The sequence below is a fragment of the Lithobates pipiens genome, unplaced genomic scaffold (assembly GCF_037356315.1).
Source record: "Lithobates pipiens isolate NorthernLeopardFrog02 unplaced genomic scaffold, aLitPip1_a1.2 Scaffold_30, whole genome shotgun sequence".
NCBI classification, from domain to species: Eukaryota; Metazoa; Chordata; class Amphibia; order Anura; family Ranidae; genus Lithobates; species Lithobates pipiens.
In genome coordinates, this window is record NW_027507791.1 from 4,920,802 (window position 1) to 4,947,897 (window position 27,096).

A 27,096-nucleotide genomic window follows, 5' to 3' on the forward strand; every position below is an offset into this window, starting at 1 on the left:
CACACCGTTGTAACCCTTTAGGAAACCTGCCCTGAAAAACGCCATGTCACCCACTGGCGTGCATGTAGCTATGAAAAGCATATATTGAGCATCTGTAAGTTTACAGTCTAAAATTAAAGTAGACTTATAGGCAAAACTTTTTTTTTTTTTCATTTTGGATAGAGCAAAGGAGGATTATAACCCCTGTCAGATTTTTTTTTTTTGCCATCTCCTCTAGCTCAGTCCCCTTGTTTTGCAAGCACTGTTCCTTTGATATGCTGTGCATGCACCCCTTTGAGAAACTTTAGACCAGACAATTAACAGTTAACAGTAACTTTACTGAAGAAAGATAAACCTACAGGAACAGTTCTTGTAGCTTCTCACACACATTCCTGTACAGGCGTGATCTAGTACCTATAAAGTGATCATACCTGAATAACAGTCCATAAAGTCCATTAGAGACAGAGTCCATGAAGGACAGTGATTCTTAAAGGCAGTGAGTTCATGGTTAGCAGCTACAAGTCTGTGAGTGTCTCCAGGCTCGAGACCCTCACCAGGACACCCGATTGGGCTCCCATCACCCCTCCCCAAGAGGGTAACCACTCCAGTAGTAACAGCTACAATTTTAGCAGCATTTCCCCAGACAACTCTAGCAGGAAGCACCTAGGGCATTTCAGTAAGCACTTTTTATGTGGTGGAAAAACCTAGCCAATCAATTCCTCAGAACCACCACACATCTACATTGTAATGTCGCATACACACAATCGGATTTTCTGACAACAAATGTTTAGAAGGGAGCTTGTTGTCGGAAATTCCGACCGCGTGTAGGCTCCATCGGACATTTTCCGTCAGAGTTTCCGACAAACAAAATTTCAGATCTGGATCTCAAATTTTCAGACAACAAAATCCGTTATCGGAAATTCCAATCGTGTGTACACAATTCCGACGCACAAAATTCCACGCATGCTCGGAATCAAGCAGAAGAGCCCCACTGTCTATTGAACTTCCGTTTTCTCGGCTCGTCGTATGTCACCACGTTCTTGACGTTCGGAATTTCTGACAAAGATTTGTGTGACCGTGTGTATGCAAGACAAATTTGAGACAACATCCATCGGAATGTTTCTAAAAACATGGATTTTGTTGTCAGAATGTGCGATCTATGTCCGCTCGTGTGTACACGTCATTATAATTTCACCTGACTGGTTTAGGAAGCTTAAAGTGACTGTAATGCCGCATACACACGATCGTATTGTCCGGCAGACCACAGTACGCCAGACAATTCGATCGTGTGTGGGCTCCAGCGGACTATTTCATTATAAAAGTCCGGCGGACTTAGAAAGTAGTTTTGACTCAAAATATGTCTGCCGGACTTGGCTTTCAGCGGACAATCCGTTCGTCAGTGTGCTAGTCTGGCGGACTAAGAATGACGCATGCTCTGAAGCAAGTACGAGAAGGAAGCTATTGGCTACTGGCTATTGAACTTCCTTTTTCTAGTCCCGTCGTACGTGCTGTACGTCATTGCGTTAGCAATCGCCGGACTTTCGGAGTGTCCGTGTGTGGCCAAGTCCGTTCGTTATAAAGTCCGGATTGTTTGCCGGATTGTTTGCCGGACCAAGTCCACCGGACAATTCGATCGCGTGTACGCGGCATAAGGGTTTTTTTTTTTTTTTTAATAACAAACCTATCATACTTACCTCCACTGTGCAGCTTGTTTTGCACAGAGTGGCCCAAAACATCCTCTTCTTGGGTCCCCCTGGCAGCTCTCGCAGCTCCTCCCCGCATCAGATAACCTTCTAGGAGAAGCGTTTACCTTGCAATTTATCATCATTTGATTATTTTTAATGAAGCCGTTAGGCTGAATGAATTCTGCGCAATAGTGGTGTTTTTGATATTTAATTAAATTACATCTCTTTAATTTTAAAAGGTTTCACCCTTATTTGCCCGCTACAGCCATAAGTAGCCATCTTGCTTTTTTGGGGGTGGACCTCTCTTGTGTCCCCCTGAAAGGGGAGTTTTTCGTATATGGGGTTTACCTTGCGTGCGTGCTCCCGAGTCCAGCATTTGCGTCCATAGCTGCTGAATACTGTTCTCGGCCCCGCCCCCCTGTCACCCACGTCATTGCATTTGATTGACAGCAGCGGGAGCCAATGGCTACGCTGCTATCAATCTATCCAATCAAGATCCGGGACCATGTGGAGAGAGGGAGAGGATGTCACCGCCAACAGAATTATGGGGCTCAGGTAAGTAAAACGGGGGGCTGGTCACTGCCAGGTGTTTTTTCACCGTAATGCATAGGATGCGTTAAGGTGAAAAAACACGAAGGTTTACAACCCCTTTAAAGACACGAGCGCACAGACAGGAGAAACAGCACAGCTTGAGACAGAAAGCTGCAGAACATGAGTCAGCATAGGAGAAAAACATTAACCACTTGTAGGTACCAGCCTACAAGAGGGCAGCGCCGGAGGTGGCCAGAGACGGGGAAGTGGTAAGCAATGATGCCTGCCCCTCTACCCCTTAAAAATGCTGTGCATTTAACCCTTGCAGACTGCAGTTAAGGAAGTGGATGACTACAAAGGTTGATTTTGTTCTAAATCCTGGAATTGGGCTTCAACACAATTTATGAGTGGCACACGGTTTAGCTTTATATTGCACCCAAGACAGCTGATGCCTCCCACTGAAAAACAGCAAACAAAAAGTGTCACAGCAATTATTCGAGACTTTAAATTGCAATTCACAATGTGCAATTAAAGTAGACAACTTCTTCATATGACGTGCCTCTGCAAAGAACTTTCTGTCTCTGATTGTGACAATCACATTTTATTTTTTTATTTATTTATTGTTTTTTTTTTTTTTTTTTTTTGCTAGTAGATTAGGAAATGCTGGAAGAGATTTCTGTACAGGAAGTCATTATTGCCACAACTAACTAATGTAGTTCGGATCGTGTCAGGTAAAGAAAATAAAGAAAAGCTTCTCACACAAGCAAACCCCTAATTAATCAGTATGTGACTTGTCCAATGGTTACAAAATATGTCTGCATAGTTTGTTTGCTAAGTTTATTTATTTTCAGAACTTTATGTAACCAGTTCGACTCCAGAGTATTTTTTCCCCTTTGTCGCATACATGTAAAAATCCAAATTTTTTGCAATAAAATTACATAATAACCTTCCAGAACATTATATATTTTCTGAAAGCAGAGGCCCTGTAGAATAAAAAAAAGGTGATAATTGCAAATTTTTGTTTCATGTGATATTTGCACAACTGTTTCTTTAAACGCTAATTTTCCAGACAAAATATAATAAAATTAATTTTAGTGCATAACCACACCATATACCCATATTTGGTTCAAATATAAGAGATGAGGCTGCATCGACTAAATAAATGCCTAATATTCCATGTTTTAAAATTGCGTGCGCACAGGATATCGCCAAAAACGATGGTCCCCAATAATCACCATAGGTAGTGCTTTAAAAGCAAAAAATAAAACAAAAAGCAACGCCTTCTAAGTGTAGCAATAAGACAATTAATGGATTAAAATAGTTATGGAAGCACTCACAAAGGAGCGATTATTTCCAGCATTGTGTATAGGGATCGTCCGTGCCTGGTGTCGCTTGCCGTTGATAGCTGATGTGGCTGTCCATGATCCGGCCACACTGGTGGTTCTCAGCACTCCCAGGGAAGGCTGGGATGGAGATCAGTGATGCATGATACACAGAGACGTCACTTCCGAGCAGGGGCGGACATTCGGGCACTAGGGCACTGCCCGAGGGCCCCATGCCACTAAGGGGCCCCATCAGGGTTGCCAGCCTCAATAAAACCAGGGACAGTATGTAAAAATCTGTGTTTTTAAAAAAAATCCCAAGATTATAGCTGCCCCGCCTCTCCAGTACGTTTTCGTTGTGTGTATGTGTATACTGTGTGTGTATATTGTGTGTATGTGTGTGTTTATACTTTATGTGTGTGTGTGTATACTGTGTGGCCCCATAATCTCATATTGCCTGGGGGCCCCATAATTTTAATATTGCCTGGGGGCCCCATAATCTCCTATTGCCCAGGGGCCCCATAATCTTCTCCTATTGCCCGGGGGCCCCATGAGTTGTCAGTCCGCCCCTGCAGGGGTCAGCAGGAGATGTGCGCGTTCGGAGCATGCGCGCTCCTTCCTCAAGCTCTGCTCTACAGCTGCTTAAAGTTAAAGTGTTTGATCCTGCTCCCTTAAAACATGTTTTACAGCACAGTGCTTGTGCTTTGTAATTTGGCCCCCTGTATAACCTAAAAAAGACCCTGCCTGGTTTTGCACCCCCCCCCTCCCCACCGTAAACCTACCAGGATTTATCATGGCTGCTGAGCCCTGACACTATGGTCAGTTTACGTACCTTCGTCATCCGCTGTGTCTCCTCTCTGCTCTCCTCTGTCCTCTTCCCCCATGCCTTCCTTGCCTGTCAGCTCCAGACACTGCCCACCCTCCTCTTGCTGCTATAAAAAATGATATCATCTGCATACCATCTCATCTGTTATATAATGTGTCCCACTACCTGTGCTGTATAAAAAATAAATGCTGATTTCTACCATTATCATAGAGCATCTCTCAGCGCCTCACTTGACTCCTCGGCTCTCTACTCCTCTTCCCCCCTCCTCCCGGATGACGTTATTGGGGGGTTCTCAGCCCCACCTGCTATAGCTGTCAGCCAGGAAGAGGAGAGGGCTGAGGAGTCACGTGAGCACCAGGAGATGCTCTGAGATAAGGTGGAAATCTACAATTTTTTTTTATACAGCACAGGCACTGGGACATATAGCATGATGATGAGATAGTATACAGATGACTTAACAACCACTTTATCTAGGAGCTCTTGTGTTAGAATTATTGTTCTCACTCTGACGTTCGTATCGATATGTCATGTGTGGTGTGACTGCGGTTTACATACACCTATGCTCCCTGGGCGTGCGTTCACCTTTGAGCAGATGTGTGGGGCAATGGGGGGGTTTTGGCAATTTATACTTTAATATAATTACATTTTTTACTTTGTTCTTTTATTTTTTCATTTATTTATTTTTTAACAAACCCCTATGTATTTTTGGAGACATTATGGGTCTAATAGACCCCAGTGACTCCCCTGTCCTTCACACCATCTAGCCGAGCATACATTGGCTTGGTTAGATGTGCCTCCTGGCTGTACTGGCCAGGAAAGTGTATATGAAACCGGAAGTGACATCATGGATTTGCTTCTCACTGAAGTTTCTCCACCCCCCCTGTGGATGTTTTCCTGGCTGGGTGTCGCTAAGCACTGGACAGCCCAGGAACCGTAGGAGGAGGGCGGGCCATCGACCGAATGTCTGAGGGTGGTCAGCTATAGAGCTGCTGCATCACTTTTATTTTGAAGCCGGTCAACAGCTCTACAAAACCTGCACAAGCTGGTGACTTCTACTGCAGCCATCAGCTTGTAATCAATGGTTCACTCTTTGGATGTACATAGTATGCCCAAAGAGCTGAACTGCTTATAGGTGGCAGAAGCTGCGTATTCAGGATCTTAGATAATTCAGAACAAAAACAAGTATATGCAGTTTCCCCCCAATCCCTGAAAGCATGGTGGTAACCTCCAGAGACAGGATGAGCTGAGTTTTCCCCTCAGGGTGTAGATTACCTAGGCAATAGTGTGATAGGAACAGATGGGTGACAATCACTTTAAGGTGCAAACAAAAAATAGTTAATTAACAAACACATAAACTCCAGGCTCAATAGCACAAAAAGAAGGGGCACCATCAATCTGTACCTTCTTAAACAAGTTCCTTACCCAGGTCCGCATTTGGAAGAGTGACCTCTGGTACTTCATCTCAAACATCGTTTGTTCCTCTTCTGTCCTTAGCCAGACACCCAAACCACGGGCCTCAAGCACCAGGGCTCACTGGACAGGAAAACTCCTTCTGCTCCAAGCACATGTACAAGCCTCAGGCTTCAGACTTAGTCGCTCAGCTGCTCCTCACACACCACCCCTGGATAGAGCCTGCCTGGTGAGAAGAGAGAGATCACTTGGCCTTCCCCAAATATGTATACCTTTCCCCGGCATGCACCAGTGGCCAGAAACCTTCTACTGGTTGGCTAGGAGAAGTTTGAATATTAGCATTGCAGAAGGAGGAAGCCATAGCTGTGAATTTAGAGTCAAAACCAAATGAACAAGTTGACTATAAATCATCTAGGTTGTCTACCACCCAGCAGAACTAAATGTGACTAGTAGCCATCCTGTTTGGGACAGGGTGGATACACTCTCCCCCGGCCAAGGGGACGATGTCTTCAGCATCTGCAAAACAGTAGTATGGATGTCAAAAAAAAAGTGGATAGAAACAGGAATTAAAGGGTTAACACATTCCATACAATAAGTAAGAAGATATATAGCAAAACTTAGTACATTATATAAAGAAATACATAACAAACTGTAGCAGAGGCATTCTACAGTGAATCCTCATTGTCTAAGACCCACAGATGTCCAACTGTACAAAAGAAAAGCAAGCCATCACATAGCAACATATTATATTGCACTCACAGCCTGAAGCCTCATTCCCAAGAGAACGACATTCTGGCTCCTATTCTTCAGAAATTCATCCCTGCTCAACTAAATAAAAAAGTGAAAGTTAGTTGCAGCAGCATCACATTTTGACCACAAAGTTTCTGTACTGAAAAAATCCTTACTAAATTTCACTAACAAAATGTACACATGGACTTTTTCTTTTCAAAGAATCCATTTCTTTGGCATTAAGAAAAAAATATACAGTATGCCACAGAATTGGCAGTCCTTGATGTTAAAATTTGACATACTATCTCTCTCTGTAGCACCAGAATCCAATAGGCACATGCTTAGATTGGGCTGCAACATAACACAATTCACCTGACACAAGGTTAAAGCGTAACTACACTTTTGTTGAGAAAAAAACATTCCCCTCTGGGTGATCTATGCACATTGGAGGATTATAGCAAACTTTGTTGCAGATTCCTACCTTTTGTTATTCTGAAAAAAAAACACGCAAGTTTGTCTGTGCCTCTGTACTAAGTGGGTCTAATGGGAGCGGTTTCATAATTAACTGTCAGGTGTGCAGCTGCAGGGCACTAATGAGGAAATCTGTTGGACCTGCATCCCTTTTAGATGTGCTTCTATTGAAAGTATCGCTCCAAAAATGACATTTTTGTTGCAGGGGATGCCTGAAATCTGACTTGTGTCTTAGGTAGACTTCTGGGAAAATTGGTGAGCCGATCAGACTCTGGAGAGTACACACTCTGTGTACAGAACTGTCAGAAACCATGAAATCAGGCCAAGACAGAAGTACAGTTAAATCACACTTGTTTAATAATAAAAGTAAAGAGAACAAACTTAATCAAAACATAGCCAAAGTTCAGTAACCGGAATGGCTAGTCAGCCAAGCCAGAAGTCAGGGATCAATGTAGTGGAACAGCAAGCAGGATCTGGAGCCAGAAAGAATGCCAGTAAAGCAAGTCTTGAACAGGATCGCAGGAGATAGTTTCTGTGATGTTGACCAAGGCGAAGGCAGAGAACCTCTGGACTGGAAGGCTTAAGTATACAGGACTGACGAGCAGGATCATCAACAGCTGAGTAACTTTGGAGAGATAGGGACTGGCAATTAGCCGACAGCTAAGCGGCCAGCTCAGAGAAGGAAGGGCTGAGCCCAGTCCTGACAAGTACAACTCCAGGTAGCCATATTGCATTGCATTCTCAGAAATTTACAGTGGCTGCAGATTGAAAAGTAAAGGTAATTTTTAATAACATTCAGTTATTATTATTATTATTATTATACACAATTTATATAGCACCAACAGTTTACGCAGTGCTTTACAATGCATAGGGGGACAACACAATTACAGTACAGTTCAATACAAAAAGGTAAGAGAGGGCCCTGCTTATAGAGCTTACATTCTAAAGAGAAGGGGTGGTAAACCCCCTCGATCTCCTCACAGATCTTAAACTTACTGAATGACATATCAGTATGGATGTCACACCACTTCCTCAAACTCAATCTTTCTAAAACTGAGCTTGTTATATTTCCTCCTTCACGATCCCCCCCCCCCCCCCCCGTGACATCATCATTAATATCAACAACACAACCATTGGTTCCTCCACACATGTCAGGGTCCTGGGTGTAATCATTGACTCTGACCTCTCCTTCAGCCCCCAATTCCAATCACTGGCTAAATCTTGCCACCTTCACCTCCGCAACATCTCCAGAATTCGACCCTTCCTGACTAATGACACCACAAAGCATCTCGTTCACTCCTTGATTATTTCCCGCCTTGACTACTGCAACTCTCTCCTTAATGGCCTACCCTTAAGCAGTCTATCCCCCCTTCAGTCTATTATAATGCTGTTGCTAGACTAATACACCTCACTAACCGATCCGTGACTGCTGCCCCTCTCTGCCAATCCCTTCCCTGGCTTCCCCTACCCCCCCCCCCCCCCCCGTGTAAAAATCAAAATGCTAACCACAACATACAAAGCCATCCACAACATCACCCCCATCTACATCACCAACCTCATCTGCAGATATTGCCCAAATTGTCCCCTCTACTCCTCCCAGGACCTCCTGCTCTCTAGCTCCCTTGTTACCTCCTCCCATGCTTGCCTTCAAGGCTTCCCCAGAGCCTCTCCCATCCTCTGGAACTCCCTGCCCCAGTCTGTCTGATCAGCCCCTACCCTGTCCACCTTTAGGAGATCCCTGAAAACAAATTTATTCAGGGAAGCCTATCCCACACCCACCTAACAACTGTCTTTGAGCCACCCCCATCAAATCATTCTCACCCAGGACCCTGGCATGTGTGGAGGGACCAATGGCAGTGTTGTTGATATTAATGGTGAAGTCACAGTTACAATATGATTAGTGTCACAATTATATGTGCTATATTATTTTTTCTATAGTATAGCAATAGTAACTTCTCTTAGCCACAGACCCGGGTGACCCAGGTAAAAGGGCTTCCCTAAACATTGCAACAACTGCGGTGTGCTGGCAGTCCAGGTACAGAACCAGCTTTCCTTCTTCAGGGCTTCTACAGTACCTGCAGTTAACAGAGCTATAACCCAACCCTGAGCAGCACAACAGGAGTGTCCCAGCAGCAAACATTTACAGAAGAGGTTGCAAGCTTCCAAAAGAGTTAACACAGCCACAACTTGAACATCACTGACTGTCCCTTTAAACTTTCTCTTGCAAAAGCGGATCTTTGCACTCACATCACTTCAGTGGGCAAACTGACATCTTGTGATCTGACAGTTAACACAGGACAGCCCTTTGCATTTGGTGCTAATTGGGTGCCTTGCAGACCTTTACCGCAGCTATGGGAAGTCTGTGAAGCATTGTTTTTTACTTGCAGCAGGCATTGATGGACTACTGTTTGCAGCGGCAGTAGTTGAGCCAGGCACTATGTCCAAGCGAGTTTCGCTGATTCTGCAGCAGTAATTTCATTGACCTAGTCCACCCACGATGAAGAGCGCAGTAGCAGACATACCCCAGCAGTTCATCTATATGGCGGTATCCAGTCTGACAGATGTGTGTCCCCCACTAGATGTTTTATAACTATTAACTACTTGCCGACCGCTGCACGCCAATGTACATCGGCAGAATGGCATGGACAGGCAAATGGGCGTACTGTTATGTCCCTTTAAATATGCCGCCGAGCCATCGCGCGCGCGCACCAGTTGGGAGCTCCATGAGTCCGATTGCGGGTCCCGACTCGATCACCGAGGGGATACCAGCGATCGTCTCACAGGGAGGAAGAACGGGGTGATGCTTGTTTACATTAGCATCTCCCCGTTCTTCCTAGTGACAGTGTCACTGATCTCTGCTCCCTGTGATCGGAGCAGAGATCAGTGACGTGTCATACACAGCCATGCCCCTCCACAGTTAGAAGCACTCCCCAGGGCTCACTTAACCCCTCCCCTAGTGGTTAATCCCTTCACTGCCAGTGTCATTTACACAGGAATCAGTGCATTTGTATAGCACTGATTGCTGTATAAATGACAGTGGTCCCAAAAATGTGTCTAAACGCTTATTGCAAATTTTTTTTACAAAGAATATGTAGAAGAATACGTATCGGCCTAAAGTGAGGGAAAACATTTTTTTAAATATATTTTTGGGGGATATTTATTATAGCAAAAGGTTAAAAAATTTTTTCAAAATTGTCACTCTTTTTTTGTTTATAGCGCAAAAAATAAAAACCGTAGGGGTGATCAAATACCACCAAAAGAAAGCTCTATTTGTGGGAACTAAAGGACGTCAATTTTGTTTGGGAGCCACGTCGCATGTCCGTGCAATTGTCAGTTAAATCGTCGCAGTGCCGAAAAAAGGGCTCTGGTCTTTGACCTACAAAATGGTTCGGGGCTTAAGTGGTTAATGTCAGGGTATTTACACCAGGACTGCACTAGCAGCATTTTTAGACTTGGGCTGATGGGAGTTTATGGTAGCTCTGCTTCTAGCTTGGGGCTGTCTTCTGTCAATTGTGCATCATCTGGAATGATGCACACGAGAGTTGGATCTAACCATTTCTGTTACTGACTTGTGCATTTTGAAGGATTAATGGTCGCACTGTGTGCAATTGTCAGAAACCATGAAATCAGACCGAGACAGAAGTAAAGTTAAATCACACTTGTTTAATAATAAAAGTAAATAGAACAAACATAGTCAAAACATAGCCAGAGTTCAGGAACAGGAACAGATAGTCAGACAAGCCAAATGTCAGGGAGCCTGAGATGAGCGTAGTAAAACAGAAAGCAGGATCTGGAGCCAGAAGGGATGTCAGCCAAGCAAGTCTTTTAACAGGAATGCAGGAGAGCGGCTCTGTGATGTTGACTAAGGCAAAGGCAGAGCTCCTCTGGACTGGATGGCTTAAGTAGGCAGGACTGACGAGCAGGATCATCAACAGCTGAGTAACTGTGGAGAAAGATTGGAGCTGGTAATTAGGCGACAGCTGAGCAGCCAGTTCAGAGAAGGAAGGGCTGAGCCCAGCCCTGACAGCAATATGAATTTCCCATTCTCTCCACACAGCTTAGAGTTGTTAGACTTTATTATCATAGGGTAGGGTTGATGGGCAATTAAGTGAACCTTTTTTTGGTCTGCATTGGCAAAGCCAAGGTTCACATTTATTTAAAATTATAGAAAAAAAAACTCAGGGTTTTACAGAGGCCTGGCCTGGAACCAGAGAATAATTGGCCTGTGTATTCACATGCTTACAATTACAGCCTTTTTAAAAATAAAAATACCCATAGTCAGAGAGTGCACAAGCACCAGAATGAATAATAGCCCAACTCCACTCAAAATCTGTGTTTTCTAAATGAGTGTAAAGACTTAATACACTGTATTCATGCCTGGCCATAGAATATCTTTGAAGTGGACCAGAACTAAAAGGGTGAGTAGTTGATATCTTGCAGGGAATATCTAGAAATGTTAATTGTGCCTAAGCAATTCTACTTTTTTTTATCTTGCATTTCTCCTGAACAATATCATTGCACCTCCTGGGGCTAGGTATTCTCATGCCTTGAGCCTCAAACTAGTATGCAGTACATTGCCATCTAAAGCAATGCTGTCACTGAGTTTACAATGATATGGAGTAAAATTTAGTGGTATCACAACTGTGCATCTGTCACGATCAGGCATCACGCTTGAAGACCAGTTGCTATAGCAGTTGCAGGACTACCACCGGCCAGCAGGATAGGTACACAGGCAGTCATACTGGTAGATGACACAGGCTCACCTGAGATGCGGTGCCTAAGTACTAACCGGTGTTCACCAGAGCTTCTGATGTTGGATATGGAATTAGCTACGTGCTAGCACCAGGTCGCGGTCCTCAGGTTTGCCCCACAAGGGTGTGAGCAAGCCGAGGTCCAGAAGCGGATGAGCAGATAAGGATCAAACAACAGAGGGGTCAGTAAACAAGCCAAAAGGTCGATAATGAGTAGTTGCAGGTTGGGATCAGGCAGTCGAGTACTCATGGAACAAGCCAAGGGTCGATCACGAGTGGTAGCAAAATACAGACGGAAGCAGGGAAGACAAGAGCAAGGCACTGGCTGAGAAGCCACTAAAACCTGGCAAAGAGGAAGCACTGAGACAAGGCTTATATAGGAAGTTCATGGGAGGAGCAAGGAGTTCAAGGTCCAACAGCATTTAAGACACAAGGCAGGATTGTCCAATGGATCAGATAGGATTGTCCAATAGATCAGACAGGGAGCTTACCAGCATCCCAGATAGCTCAGTGGGATGAGTCAATGCCAGACACTGAAGAAGCCCCAGGTTTGAGCCCAGGTCCTGACTGCCTCTCACTGTTCTCCTTGCTGTAGAGGTGACGCTGTACCTGTGGACCTGCAGTGCAAGGATCTCCTTGCTTCAGCTTTATTCATTCTGTGGATCTGTGCTTTCTGCATTTTGAATATTACCCTACCAGTCATCAAATCACCAATTATCAGAGGGACATTTCTGACAAGAGGAGTCAACATTCTGCTTCTATCAAATGGCTGCCCCCACACCGGGACACAATGCTAGACAAGACCATGTAAGACAGTAATGGGAAAAGGATCAGCAACAGAGAGACCAACAAGCAATACTAGTGACTTGTCCTTCACTCTCTGCTTGCCCGTTTTTACAGTTTCCCCGGCTCGGGTCCTCTTTAAAACTGATCTAAGTTTTACTCTAAGAAATAAAAGTCATCCAGTACTGAAATGTACTATAGCGTTAGTTCCCAATTCTTATCAGTGCTTGCCATATCATTTATATTCCCCACAGAGAATCAAAGACTGTACAAGATTCCAAATTATCCCATTAATATTCATTTTCATGCAGAATTCAGCCCATTGCTCACACAGTGAGATCTGCAGAGTGAAGCACGCTGAGGTCGGCATTTCCAGTTGGGAAACGCTGTAGCGACTACTAATGACAGGTAATAATGTAGCTGTCTTGATGCCCAGTGACAGCGGTTCATGTCAAGCTGTTAAAGAGATGTAAAGACACACATTTTGCAAACAGCAGCTTTCTGCGAACCATCTGCTAGAGCATCCAATTTCACAGTGTAAATAGCTGATAATGAACATATGCGGAGATCTGGCAAATGAGAAGAATCGAAGTGATACAAACGAGAAGTACATCCAGTGTTATTCTGGCATGCCATAGTTAAGCTTGTTTAGTTTGGAGGACACAACAATGTTTGCACCATAAGCTGCTTAGTTACTTCAAGGTGAGATAGCTTACTATGTAAGGACAGAGGCGGTAATATTGTCATTCCAATACGTATTAAAGACAAGTCCACCCAAAAATGATATTTCAGTTTTTCAAAAATGGAGGAAAGTATTTCGCCTAGTAGCTCCTTATTTAACTTTTATTATGGCAAGATCTGTTTTCATAGATCGAAATACCTTATATTTCCCCTTGTGTTCCCCCACCATACTAAGGGCGTTTTCAAAGCCGCTGCTGTTTTCCTGCAGAGCAGTGTACCTGGGGTTCTCGTCTGGGTTACCCAAACTTTTCCATAGACTTCTATTGTCCATATATGTCCAATGTTTTTAGTGCATTTTCTGAAAGCCCATCAAAGATGCAGCATGCAAGACTTTTGCTGTAGTATCAAGAAATGCACCAAATGGGGCATAATACAAGTCTATAGGAAACCATGGATAACCTGCACAAAAACCGTGGGCAAAACGCAGCGGGGCAGTGAGAAAGTGCCCTAAAGGGTTTTAGCTATTGTACACTTGGCCTTTACACTCTCTTACATTATTGATAGCTTTATAAAGGTATATGTACTGTATGTCATTTATGTAGGTATCTTATGGTTTTATGTTATACTTACTGAGACCTACAGTGCCTTTAAAAATGTATTCATACCCTTTGAAACTTTCCACATTTTGTCATGTTACAACCAGAAACGTAAATGTATTTTATTGGGATTTTATGTGATAGACCAACACAAAGTAGCACATAATTGTCAAGTGGAAGGAAAATTATAAATGGTTTCGAAAATGTTTAAAAATAAATATGTGAAAAGTGTGGTGTGCATTTGTATTCAGCTCCCTTTACTCTGATACTCCTAACTAAAATCTAGTGGAACCAATTGCCTTCAGAAGTCATCTAATTAGTAAATAGAGTCCACCTTTGTGTAATTTAATCTCAGTATAAATACAACTGTTCTGTCTTGCTCATTCTTCTTCACAAAACAGCTCTATCAGATTGGATGTAGAACGTCTGTGAACAGCAATTTTCAAGTCTTGCCACAGATTTTCAGTTGGATTTAGGTTTGGACTTTGACTGGGCCATTCTAACACATGAATATGCTTTGATCTAAACCATTCCATTGTAGCTCTGGCTGTATGTTTAGGTCCATTGTCCTGCTCAAAGGTGTACCTCCTCCCTAGTCTCAAGTCTTTTGCAGACTCTAACAGGTTTTATTAAAGGATTTCCTTGTATTTGGCTCCATCCATCTTCCCATCAACTCTGACCAGCTTCCCTATCCCTCCTGAAGAAAAACATCCGCACAACATGATGCTGCCACCACCATGTTTCACAGTGGGGATGGTGTGTTCAGGGTGATGTGCAGTGTTAGTTTTCTACCACACATAGCATTTTGTTTTAAGACAAAAAGTAAAATTTTGGTCTCATCTGACCAGAGCGTCTTCTTCCACATGTTTGTGTCCCCCACATGGCTTCTCATAAACTACAAACAGGACTTCTTATGGCTTTTTTTCAACAATGGCTTTCTTCTTGCCCCTCCATAAAGTGGAGAGCACAACCAATAGTTGTCCTGTGTACAGATTCTCCCACCTGAGCTACGGATCTCCGGAGTTGCCATGGGCCTCTTGGTTGCTTCTCTGATTAATGCTCTCCTTGCCCAGCCTGTAAGTTTAGGTGGACAACAATTTGAGCAGCACAGAATGTAGCCTATTAACATTTGTTGATGTTGGTACATTTGCGCAGAACAATGTACATGCACCATTACAGGGCAAAGGGCTATGCAACCCCTCTATTAGCACTTTACTTAGCACTTTGCAGTGTTAGAGCAGAGAGCCATATTGAAATATTAACCCTGATGGAGCAATAGACTAAAAGATGGTGGAAGATGATGTGAAGGAAAACCATATTTTTTGTGTCCTTGCTGTGTAATAATACACAAAGCCCCCTCCATTTTGCCCTGCAGGTCTCACAGAGGGAACTGATTACTAATAGCGCCACTCTCTGGTGGCATTTGATTTTGTTGCACAGTTTTAATCCTTTGTATCTCTCTTGTCAGCCTTCAGGCAACTGGTCATTCCAACGGAGGGATAAGGGACCTCTGGGTTTTTTTGATGACCTCTTCAGGTTACAAAGTCAATAGACCCCTGTTGAACAAAGAATTTCTATTTTATTTTTTTTTCATTTTTAACCCATTAACCCTTTAAAACATGTATTTGCCTGAGTTCCAGGACAGAGCACTGTAAGCCCAGTCATACAAGCCTGGTTCTTTTAAAGCAAATACTTTCAAATATAGCGAATGCTTTCAGTTTTTTTCAGATTACTGCCTGAACTCATGATATCAAAATGGAACATTACAGCACTTAGTATAATAGGTCTCTGCCTTATTTTATATACATTCCAATCTGAACTAAAAGCCAAACTGCAAAGCCACTAATATGAGGATATAGTGCTCTGTGACAGAGTTGGTAAATTCTATCAATTATTGTGCTTCAGATGACTGAATAAACCAGGTAGGATGGTTGTCACAGGATTATTCATTATAGGTTATTTATGGAGAAAATAAAGTGAATGTGCCAAAGTGCTACACGTCTGTAAAGTATATGCTAGGAAAGTATATTGCCACCCTATCCACTGCAAATTGTATTCGGAGATATTGCGTAGAATGCATACTGTGATTTGGGAGCTTTGCAGGATATTCACTGAAATGTAATCATAGATAGAGCTTTAATGTATATCTAAAGGCAAAACTTTTTTTTTTTTTTTTTAGATTTTTGGTTTTGGGAAGTGTTAAAAGTCCATCACCATTTTTATTTTGTCAGTGAGACTATCCTTAGAATTTCTAATACCAAAAAAACACTGCGCCATCTGAGTATAAAAAGCAGCTAACACACTAAAATGGATATTTTAGTTCAAACAACATAAACAATACAAAAGTGTAGCGCTAACAAAAAGAAAACTAAGTGCACAAATCGATGACCAAATATGTCACACCCATGTGTGAACTCATGTGGTTCCAATGACATATATAATACTAATTAACAAAAATTTATGTTACACAACTTCAGTGCAGACCTGTATTCACATATATGCAAAGAGTATAGAAGAGTATATCATAGAACAGGAAGAGGACACATACAAGTGCATACTTAGATACAGAGGGTACTTTCTCTCATATCATAGAATACATGAACTATACACTATAATACTACAGCACCACCTGCTGGCATAGATAGGTATAATGCATATGTGTGTGTGTGTATGTATATATATATATATATATATATATATATATATTTCATATATATAGTCAGTTTATAAGCAACTTTGCTGTTGTACTTTTCCAACAAAACCTAAAGGAAATTGAGCAACAAAAAGTTGTATAGTGTGTATCCAGCTTTAGTTTTTGGAGACACAGGCTGTTCTTTAGGGGCTGATGGGCCTGGAGAGGTCCTTGGTATGTTCACAGTAGGTTGGCTATGTAGCACGTTCAGTAAAGGCTTAAGCCACGTACACACGGGCGGACTGTATGGCCAACTTAGTCCGTCAGACAATCCGACGGACAGTCCGTCCTACTTTCGAATAAACGGACTTGACCACACACGATGAACAAACAGTCCGTTGAAAGCTTGCGCGATGACGTGTACAGCACGTACGACGGGACTAGAAATAGGACGTCCAATACACAGCAATGCAACCTTCCCCCGTGTAAATCCTTTCTGAGCATGCGCCATACTTAGTCTGTCCAACTAGCCTACTCACGAGCGGATTGTCCGCTGAAACCAAAGTCTGACGGACAATATTACGGAAATTCCGAAATACTTAGTCCGCCAGACTGCACGCTGAAAAAGTCCGCTGAAGCCCACACACGAGTGGACTGTCCGCTGAAATGTGTTTCGGCAGACTAAGTTGGACAGACAGTCCGCCCGTGTGTACGCGGCTTTACTGTTATTGAAACAACCATGTCAGGGATACGGCAGGCATCCAGCGGCAGGGGTGGCCAGATCTGCATGGCTGCATTCAGGGAACTGAAACCAGACTAAGTATGCTTTTAACCCTTTTGCTGTCAGAGCCGTTGCACACATGTTTAAAAAAATCATTTTGGGCCTGAAGATTACAAGAAACCCACAATTATTATATATTTTCTGAAAGCAAATACCCTAGAGAATAAAAAACTGAAAGTTCAAATTTTTTATGTCACCTACAAGTAAGCCTTAATCTAGGCTTATCTGTAGGTCAAAGTGGCCTGTAAGGGTTTACAACCACTTTAAAAAGTAAGTTTTTACTATCTCATCCTATATTGTAGATTGTTGTTTCTATAATGTATGCTGTAATGTATGCAATATTGTACTTATTGAGGTCTATTTCTGTTATTTTTTAGTTTCACCTGGCTTGTTCTAATAAAACTTCAGATCAAAGAAATATGGCATCTGAAGTTTATGGGACAAGAAGGTTTAGCTATCTGTCCTTGAGACAGAACAAAAAGGTCCAGCGCTGTTTTCCTAGAACCCTTTGCTTGTTAGGTTTCTCCACTGCCATCTTGGATTTGGGAGCTGGCTATCACTTCCTGATGGCATTTGGCTCCACACTGCACATGTGCAAGATTGGCCAGCTGGGTTAGAATAGTCCTGTAATCTCCCTTCTTCTGACAATTCTAGTTACCTGGCAGTGTCAGGGCCAGTGTCCTCTCATTGCAAAAGTATGTACACTTGGTCAACACAAGCTTGCGTTTTTTTTTTTTCTATTCTAAAAAACTGGTCATCTTTTTCTGCTTCCACCTCACGTGTGTGGCAAAATGTATTCCTGTACAATAAGTGCATACTTCTGAAAGCTATATCGCACCTTTATTCTAAAGTAACTGCATCAAAAGCAGCTGTGTGGAAATTCTGCTGATTATTAAATGATACACCGAGAGAATGAATGCTGAGACAATTTTGTACAATCAAGAAGAGAAGAAAAAAAAAAACAGGTCTTTTTGTCTTTTTAGGTAATGAAGAAATAAACTGCTTGCTCTGTATTTTCCAGATCTCTTCAGCTTTTTTTTTTATTATGACTTATTTTATTACGGATGAAAAAAAAAAAAAAGAACATGTTCATTTTAGTGCAACAGAGCTGCCAGACTCCTCTGAGTTATAAAAGAAGCCGGGAAAGGACTGAACCAGAATTTATTGATGGCAGACTTCTGTAAAACCTGAATTTTGTTTATCACATGGGGGCAAGTGGAGGAAAAGGGCACAGAAATGTGACTCATATGGATAGGTCAACACAACTGTATGTACACTATATAACCAAAAGTATTGGGACATCTGCCTTTACGCACACATAAACTTTTTTTTTTTTCCAATTAACGTTTTTTATTAGAATTTACAACAACAAAATCAGAAACATTACATGCCGAGGGCACAGCGGCAGGATAGGCATACAACATAGAACTGTCAAATGTGGAAACCACTGTGCCCAGTTGAGGAGAAAAAAAATCAGCAATCACTGGCACCTCAGGCCCCACCGAAACAGTAGGCAGGGAACAACGAGTACCAACTTGTAGCTCACGGCATTAGTAACAAACAGAAGTAACAAGAGAAGAAGAAGAAATGAATGGGGAGGAAGAAGAGAGAGAAGAAAAAAAAGAGGGGGGGGGGAGAGGAGAGGGGGGGGGAGAGAATAGAAGGGTAGGTAGATTAGGAGCTCAGCTTCCAGGGCATCTCACCTCGTGTCCTCCCGAAGATGCCAGCACTCCCAGATCACACCGTGCCTGTCCAACTTGTCCCTCACCCTAGCCGTCAACTTTTCCATCAATTCAACATCCTTAATTCTGGCATACAGGTCCTCTTGGGATGGGGATGTATTTTTTTTTCCAATTTAGAGCTATCAGGCAGCGGGCAGCTGTAGTATGTGCCAGAGCAACTTCCTGGAACGGCTTGACCATCTTCGGGTGTGATAAGCGAAGCAGGAAAAATTGTGGCGTAAAGGGTATAGGTGCATCAAAGAGGCGGGTCAATAAGTGTCGGACCGAAGTCCAATAGGAAGCTATTAGGGGGCACGTCCAGTAGATATGGAAGAGAGAGCCCCTGTTGTGCTGGCATCGCCAACACCGGTCGGAGGTGGAGGGGTATATTTTATGGAGGAGATCCGGGGTCTGATACCAAAAATAGAGGCTCTTATAAGAGTTTTCTTTATAGAGAGTGCACATCGAGCTTTTGGCTGCCTGCCTCCAGACTGTCTGCCACGCCTCCATCGGGAGTACCTCCCCCAGCTCTCTCTCCCATCTCAACATGTATGCGTGTTTGCCCTTCGTGTCCATTGGGATTGCATTAAGAAGTTGGTATATGTCAGATATGAGACCCCTACGGTTACGTCCCTCGAGTATTATCCATTCAAACAAAGTCGGAGGGGAGAATTGCAGGGTGGGGGCTATAGTCTGGGCAAAGTGTCTGATCTGGAGATAACTAAAAAGGGCTCGGCTCGGTAGGTCAAATTTGGTCTGGAGCTCCGGGAACGGCAGCAGCCTGCGGGTCACAGGATGCGCACACATAAACTTTAATGACATCCCAGTCTTATGCCCCATACACACGGTCGGACTTTCCGATGGAAAATGTGCGATTGGATCGTGTTGTCGGAAAATGCGATCGTGTGTGGGCTCCATCTGACTTTTTCCATTGGAATTTCCAACACAGAGAGCTGGATCTAAGATTTTCCGACAACAAAATCCAATCGCTTAAATTCCGATCGTGTGTATACAATTCCGACGGACAAAGTGCCACTTATGTTCACAATAAATTACGAGATGAAAGCTATTGGCTACTGGCCTGTTTATAGCCCTGTCGTACGTGTCGTACGGCACCGCGTTTGGAACGATCGGATTTTCCGACAACTTTGTGCGACCGTGTGTATACAAGACAAGTTTGAGTCAACATCCGTCTGAATTTTTTTTATGGATTTTGTTGTCAGAATGTCCGACCGTGTGTACAGGGCATAAGTCCGTAGGGTTCAATATTGAGTTGGCCCACCCTTTGCAGCTATAACAGCTTCAACTCTTCTGGGAAGGCTGTCCACAAGATTTAGGAGTGTGTCTATAGGAATGTTTGACCATTCTTCCAGTAGCGCATTTGTGGGGTCAGACACTGATCATGGACGAGAAGGCCTGGCTCACAGTGTCTGCTCTAATTCATCCCAAAGGTGTTCTATCAGGTTGAGGTCAGGACTCTGTGCAGGCCAGTCAAGTTCCTCAACCACAAACTCGCTCATCCATGTCTTTATGGACCTTGCTTTGTGCACTGGTGTGCAGTCATGTTGGAACAGGAAGGGACCATCTCCAAACTGTTCCCACAAAGTTGGGAGCATGGAATTGTCCAAAATGTCGGTGGTATTCTGATACCTTAGAATTCCATTCACTGGAACCAAGTGGCCAGGCTCAACCTCTGAAAAACTACCCCACAACATAATCAGCCCTCCACCAAATGATTTGGACCAGTGCACAAAGCAAGCTCCATAAAGACCTGGAGTCCTGACCTCAACCTGATAAAATGCTTTAGGGATGAATTAGAGTGGAGCCTGCGAGCCAGGCCTTCTCGTCCACATCAGTACCTGAGCTCACAAATGTGCTTCTGGAAGAATGGTCAAACATTCCCATAGACACCCTCCTAAACCTTGTGGACGGCCTTCCCAGAAGAGTTGAAGCTGTTATAGCTGCAAACGGTGGACCAACTCAATATTGAAAACCTACGGACTAAGACTGGGATTCCATTAAAGTTCATGTGTGTGTTAAGGCAGGTATATTACTTTTGGTAATATAGTATATGTCAACACCAATAGATAATTCTTTATTAATGGTCATTTTTAAGGCCCAATGTGCCTTAAGTTAAAGTCATACCCCTACTTCTTGTTCAACTGAAGGGCTAAATGTTTGTTTGCTCACATAATGGTTTCACGTTTCATGTTTAAAGTATATGTGAACCCTCACTTTGTAAAACAACCCATTCAGCTTAAAAAAGGCAAAACATTTGGGTATATACTGTATATTAATGTTTTTTTTATATAAATAAAAAGATAATAGAGACTTGGTTGATTTAATTTGCAGATGCCCAAAACTGCACCGTCATTGGGTGGAGGTGCTGAGCACCCTAAATTTGGTGTTTCAGACCTCCATACCAATAGACCCTAAATCCTGCCTTCTGGACATCTTAGATGACCTCCAATTACAAGTCCACACGAGAGCACACCAGAGTATTTTTCCAAGCAGTAGGGTATTGCTTAGAAATTGGAAGTCCACTAGCCACCTTTTCATAAAGAATGGTTACAATATATGTGAGAAATTCTTAGATTGGAGAAATATATATATATATATATATATACATACATACACCGTTTTTCTTTTTTTAGAAGTGATCGCATGACCTCTATTCTGTAGGGGCTTAGGGAGGTGGGGGGGGGGGGCATGTCAGCAGGAGGCAAAGAAAGAAGAGGTACACCGATCTCTGAAGCCCCATACACACTATCAGTTTTTCCCTCAGATTTACCAAAACCATATATGAGGTCAAACCTTAGGAGTTCCAATGTGTATGCAATCAGGCAGGCCCTTCTACTACATGGTTTTGGTAAATCTGAAGGAAAAACTCAGCAGAAAAACTGATAGTGTGTATGAGGCTTTAGTGAGGGGGGGGGGTCAGCACAAGTCTGACTGTTGGCGAACAGGCAGGCCCATCTATCAGCACAGCTAGAAAACTAACCACATTGGGAAGGATGTGCTTCTATGCCTAGTGTGGTCAGTTTTCAATAATAAAACAGAAGGGACTGGTGGGATCACTAGGAATTTCACACAAAGGAACAAATAGAAAGAGAACAGGATGCTTTTTAACTCATTTACATATTACAGCAGGCACATATCAGGAATATGAAATATTGATTGGGGTAACAAACACTTTAATGTAAAAGAGTAGGCAGAGTTTTGTTTTCATTTCAGATAGAGTAAGGGAGGATTATAACCCCTGTCAGTTTGTTTTGCCATCTGCATTCCACTAGGGACATTTTCCAAAAACCTGCCAGGGCTGGGCTCAGCCCTTTGTTCTCAGAGCTGGACACTCAGCTGTTGGCTAATTGCCAGCTCCTATCTCTCCAGTTACTCAGCTGTTGATGATATCCTGCTCGTCAGTCCTGCCTACTTAAGTCGTTCAGCCCAGTGGATCTCTGCCTTTGCCTTGGTCAATATCACAGAAATCTCCTGCGATCCTGTTCAAGACGTGCTTTGCTGACATCCCTTGTGGCTCCGGATCTTGCTTGCTGTTCCACTACATTGATCCCTGACTTCTGGCTTGGCTGACTATCCGTTCTGGTTACTGAACTTTGGCTATGACTTTTTTTGACTATGTTTGTTCTTTTTACTTTTATTATTGAACAAGTGTGATTTAACTGTACTTCTGTCCTGGCCAGATTTCATGGTTTCTGACAAAACCAAAACAGGAAAGGCAAATAAATTCCTCCAAAACATAGGAAATCCCTGTTTTTTTATCAGGGTCACCAGATTTAGTGTACCCATTGGTACACTAAAATTGTAATAAATTGTACAATAAAATTGTAAAAAAAATAAAATAAAAAACTACTGACACAGTCCACGCCCCCCCCCCCCCAGTAGTGAAGACAAAAAAAAGGTGAACTGCATGCCCAAAGCTTCGCACTTGCAGTCCACTCAGCTGTGTTAAGAAAGTGAATGACTATTCGCTTTCCTTACACTGAACCACCTCTCCGCCAATCAGGTGCTCTGGTCTGTTACCTGTCACCTGATTGGCTGAAACGTCAGGCGCCGCTATTTGACGCCTATGGAGGAGAGGACAGAAGATGAGGGAGGAGAGGAGACACATGAAGGACCCTACTTTTTGCCATCACCGGATGCCCCACAGACACAGGGTAAGTTCCGGGCAGACGGCGAGCTGGCGGGGGGCACACTGGCAGTGTTTGATGGGCACACTGGCAGTGTTTGATGGGCACAATGGCAGCATTTGATGGGCACACGGGCAGTATATGATGGTCACACTGGCAGGGTTTGGCACAGTAGCTGCATTTCATGGCACAGTGGCTGCGTTTGATGGCACAGTGGCAGTGTTTGATGGGCACAGTGGCCACGTTTTATGGCACAGTGGCCGCGTTTGATGGGCACAGTGGCTGCGTTTGATGGGCCATGGCACAGTGGCTGCAATTGATGTTTTTTTTTTTTTTAATTCGGTTTGTTTGTACCCCCTTGTTTGCACCCCCCCCCCCAACATTTTGAGCACCAGCCACCACTGCTAAGCTCTGGAGCAACTGCAAAGTATTTGCCTTTAATAAATCCACCCTAAAATATTGCAACGGCCACCATTTTATTCTCTAGGTTCTATGCTAAAAATATTATATATATGTTTTGGGGGTTCTAAGTAATTTTCTGGCAAAAACATACTCATTTTTATTACAAATGTCAGAAAAAGGCTGGGTCAGCAAGTGGGTATAGATAATTCATTGGGTGCGAGTAATGTCATTATTTGGTTTGGTACTGGTAGTGGGAAGATGGGGTTGTGGGAAGAAGGGGTTGTGGGAAGAAGGGGTAGTGGGAAGAAGGGGTAGTGGGAAGAAGGGGTAGTGGGAAGAAGGGGTTGTGGGAAGAAGGGGTTGTGGGAAGAAGGGGTTATGGGAAGAAGGGGTAGTGGGAAGAAGGGGTAGTGGGAAGAAGGGGTTGTGGGAAGAAGGGGTTGTGGGAAGAAGGGGTAGTGGGAAGAAGGGGTAGTGGGAAGAAGGGGTTGTGGGAAGAAGGGGTTGTGGGAAGAAGGGGTTGTGGGAAGAAGGGGTAGTGGGAAGAAGGGGTAGTGGGAAGAAGGGGTTGTGGGAAGAAGGGGTAGTGGGAAGAAGGGGTACGTGGGAAGAAGGGGTTGTGGGAAGAAGGGGTTGTGGGAAGAAGGGGTTGTGGGAAGAAGGGGTAGTGGGAAGAAGGGGTAAGTGGGAAGAAGGGGTAGTGGGAAGAAGGGGTTGTGGGAAGAAGGGGTAGTGGGAAGAAGGGGTTGTGGGAAGAAGGGGTAAGTGGGAAGAAGGGGTTGTGGGAAGAAGGGGCAGTGGGAAGAAGGGGTAGTGGGAAGAATTGGGTTCCTCAGTGAGAAGAAGGGGAGATAGAGAGATAGAAGTCAGCACAAGATTCCATGTACTAGTAAACTGACAAACTGGGATTGGCTTTTAAAATTGTTACACACCAACTGCCAGTAGGCTGTGATTGGCAGCAAGTTGTATTACATCAGGCAAAGGTTAATGACTATATAAATAAAGAAAGAAAAAATATGTTATATGGAAAACATAAAAATAAATATGGGCGCAAACAACTTTACACCTTATTTGTCTTCATAGTAAACCACTTAAGCGATCATTGCTAGGAAAGCATGGTTCATGGAGTACAGATGAAGATAAATATTCCATGTCTGGGGAAGATGACTCTCGTACTGCCTCGGGTTTTCATGACTTCTGCATAGGCTTATACTTCCAAGGTGTCTGAAATGTATAATCAGCTCTCAACGTGTTCCCATTCCAGAGCTAAACATGATAAATATCTACGCTGCTTTATTACTCACTTTAATTCAGTGTCTATAGAGAAAATAGAGTAGTAAGATAAGTTATACTGTCTACACCAGGGGTCTCACACTGGTAGCCCTCCAGCTGTTGCAAAACTACAAGTTCCATGAGGCATTGCAAGGCTGACCGTTACAAGCATGACTCCCACAAGCAGAGGCATGATGGGACTTGTAGTTTCGCAACAGCTGGAGGGCCGCCAGTTTGAGACCCCTGTTCTACACACTATACGATTTTCAATGCACCAGATTTGGTTGTACTGCACAGGATATGCATATGCGGTGGCAAAATAGAAAAAATGAAACATATGCATTACATCTCTGCAATATATACAATTCACCAATGTATTATCACTTTAAAAATGCAGCATGGACAGAAAAATACCTGATCATCCTGGCAGAAATTTAGAGAGCTACTTAAATTCGAGTTAAAGCATATCCACACTCAGTATGGAAACCATATATTAATTTCCACATTATATTACTTCTAGCCTACTCCTATTATTCTGAATGATCTTAGACTTTGTAAACTTACTTTTTGAAGATCTTTTTGAAGATCCCCACATATTTAGTTCCTTGAACTAGTTCCCTGTGATGCATATTCACTATGCGCCCTGTGAGTAGGCACTGCTGTTTCACAGAGCCTGCCTTGTGAAATACAGAGGTGCTGAGAGGAGGAGTTTCTGAAGGCGGAGGCGGTCCTTGCAAACAGTAAGGTACCATGGGATATGTAGTCTTTAAAAATGGAAAGTAAAGAGCAGAGGAGAAGCTGCAAAGCATGCAGGGAATTCAGGAAGGAAAAGAGATGGCCAGCAGATAGGCAGCACTCACAACATGAAAGGAGATTATATTGGATGGATTGTCAGATCTCCTTTAACAACTGACAACACAATTCATCTGCTGATCTGAAATCTCAAGCTTTGTTAGCCCTGCCTGAGCTCTGAGCTCTACCCAGTTGGACTACAAAACTCTGCACTATCCCTACCTTCTCTACATGCATACATTCATTTTTTCCCAGGCAAACCAGTGGCAAAACCTTACCCCCAACAACCTGCAAACACACTGTCTATAGGGAAAGGGCTCTTGGGAGATATAGTTCTGGAAGGTGTGCCAACATCAACAGGAATGGGCTTAGAGCAGTGGTTCTCAACCTCAGTCCTCAAGTACCCCCAACGGGCCATGTTTTCAGGTTTTTCTTTACTTTCCACAGCTGCTTTAAATCAATATCAATGACATGCTATTGATAAGAGCTATTTTTTTCTAAGGGAAATTTCCAAAACGTGGCCCGTTGGGGGTACTTGAGGACTGAGGACTCTGCTGATCCCTCCTCCCAGCAGCTGTCCTTGCAAGTATTTTTCAAACCTGGTCATGGGACATACTTAGGAAGGGGAGAGGAAGGTTTAAGGATAAATTTGGGTCATACCTTTACAAAACTTTAAAGAGATCTTCTCAGGTCATTAACAAGTTTCCGACTGAGCCATAGCCAAAATGACAGCTACAGCTAGGTCGGATAACTCTGGGAGGCCGTCATATGAGGTCATCCAAGAATGGCGCCCCCTGGGGCGCACCCAGGAATCTCCGTGACCAACATGTCTCTTAGACCCAGCGTGTCATGGTTTGGTATAAAGGGCCAATGACAGTGGCCCTTTTTAATGTGATCACGCCATCCAATGACAGTGTGATCACTTGTAAACAAACCACTCCACCAAATAATTTTGACCACTGTACAAAGCAAGGTCCGTAAAGACATGGATGAGTGAGTTTGGGGTAGAGGAACTTGACTGGCCTGACCTTAACCCAATAAAATACCTCTTAGAATTAGAGCGGAAACTGCGAGCCAGGCCTTCTCATCCAACATCATAGCCTGACCTCACAAATGCGCTTCTGGAAGAATGGTCAAACATCCCCATAGACACACTCCTAAACCTTGTGGGCAGCCTTCCCAGAAGAGTTGAAGCTGTTATAGCTGCAAAGGGTGGTCCAAGTCAAGGTTTGCGGACATATACTTTATGAATGTGGTATACCAGTATGTTATGACAGAAATACGCAAAACAAATAGACCTTCCTCAAGGAGACACAATAATGTCTGACATTACATCTGTTTTTTGCTTTTTAACCCCTTGCCGCCGAGTGTATGCAGACGTGCATACTCGGCTTCCGGGGGTTATACTGGGATAATGCCCGCACCTGCAGGCATCATACCAGTACTGATTTTTAGAGCGGGCAATTGGCTTTCCAGCCATAACAACCAATGTGGCTAAAAGCCACTCGGCTGTTATGCCGGAGGAGCGGGAGGGGACATCCCCCCTCCCGCCGCTCTTACCGGGGCTCCCGTTCAACGGGAGCA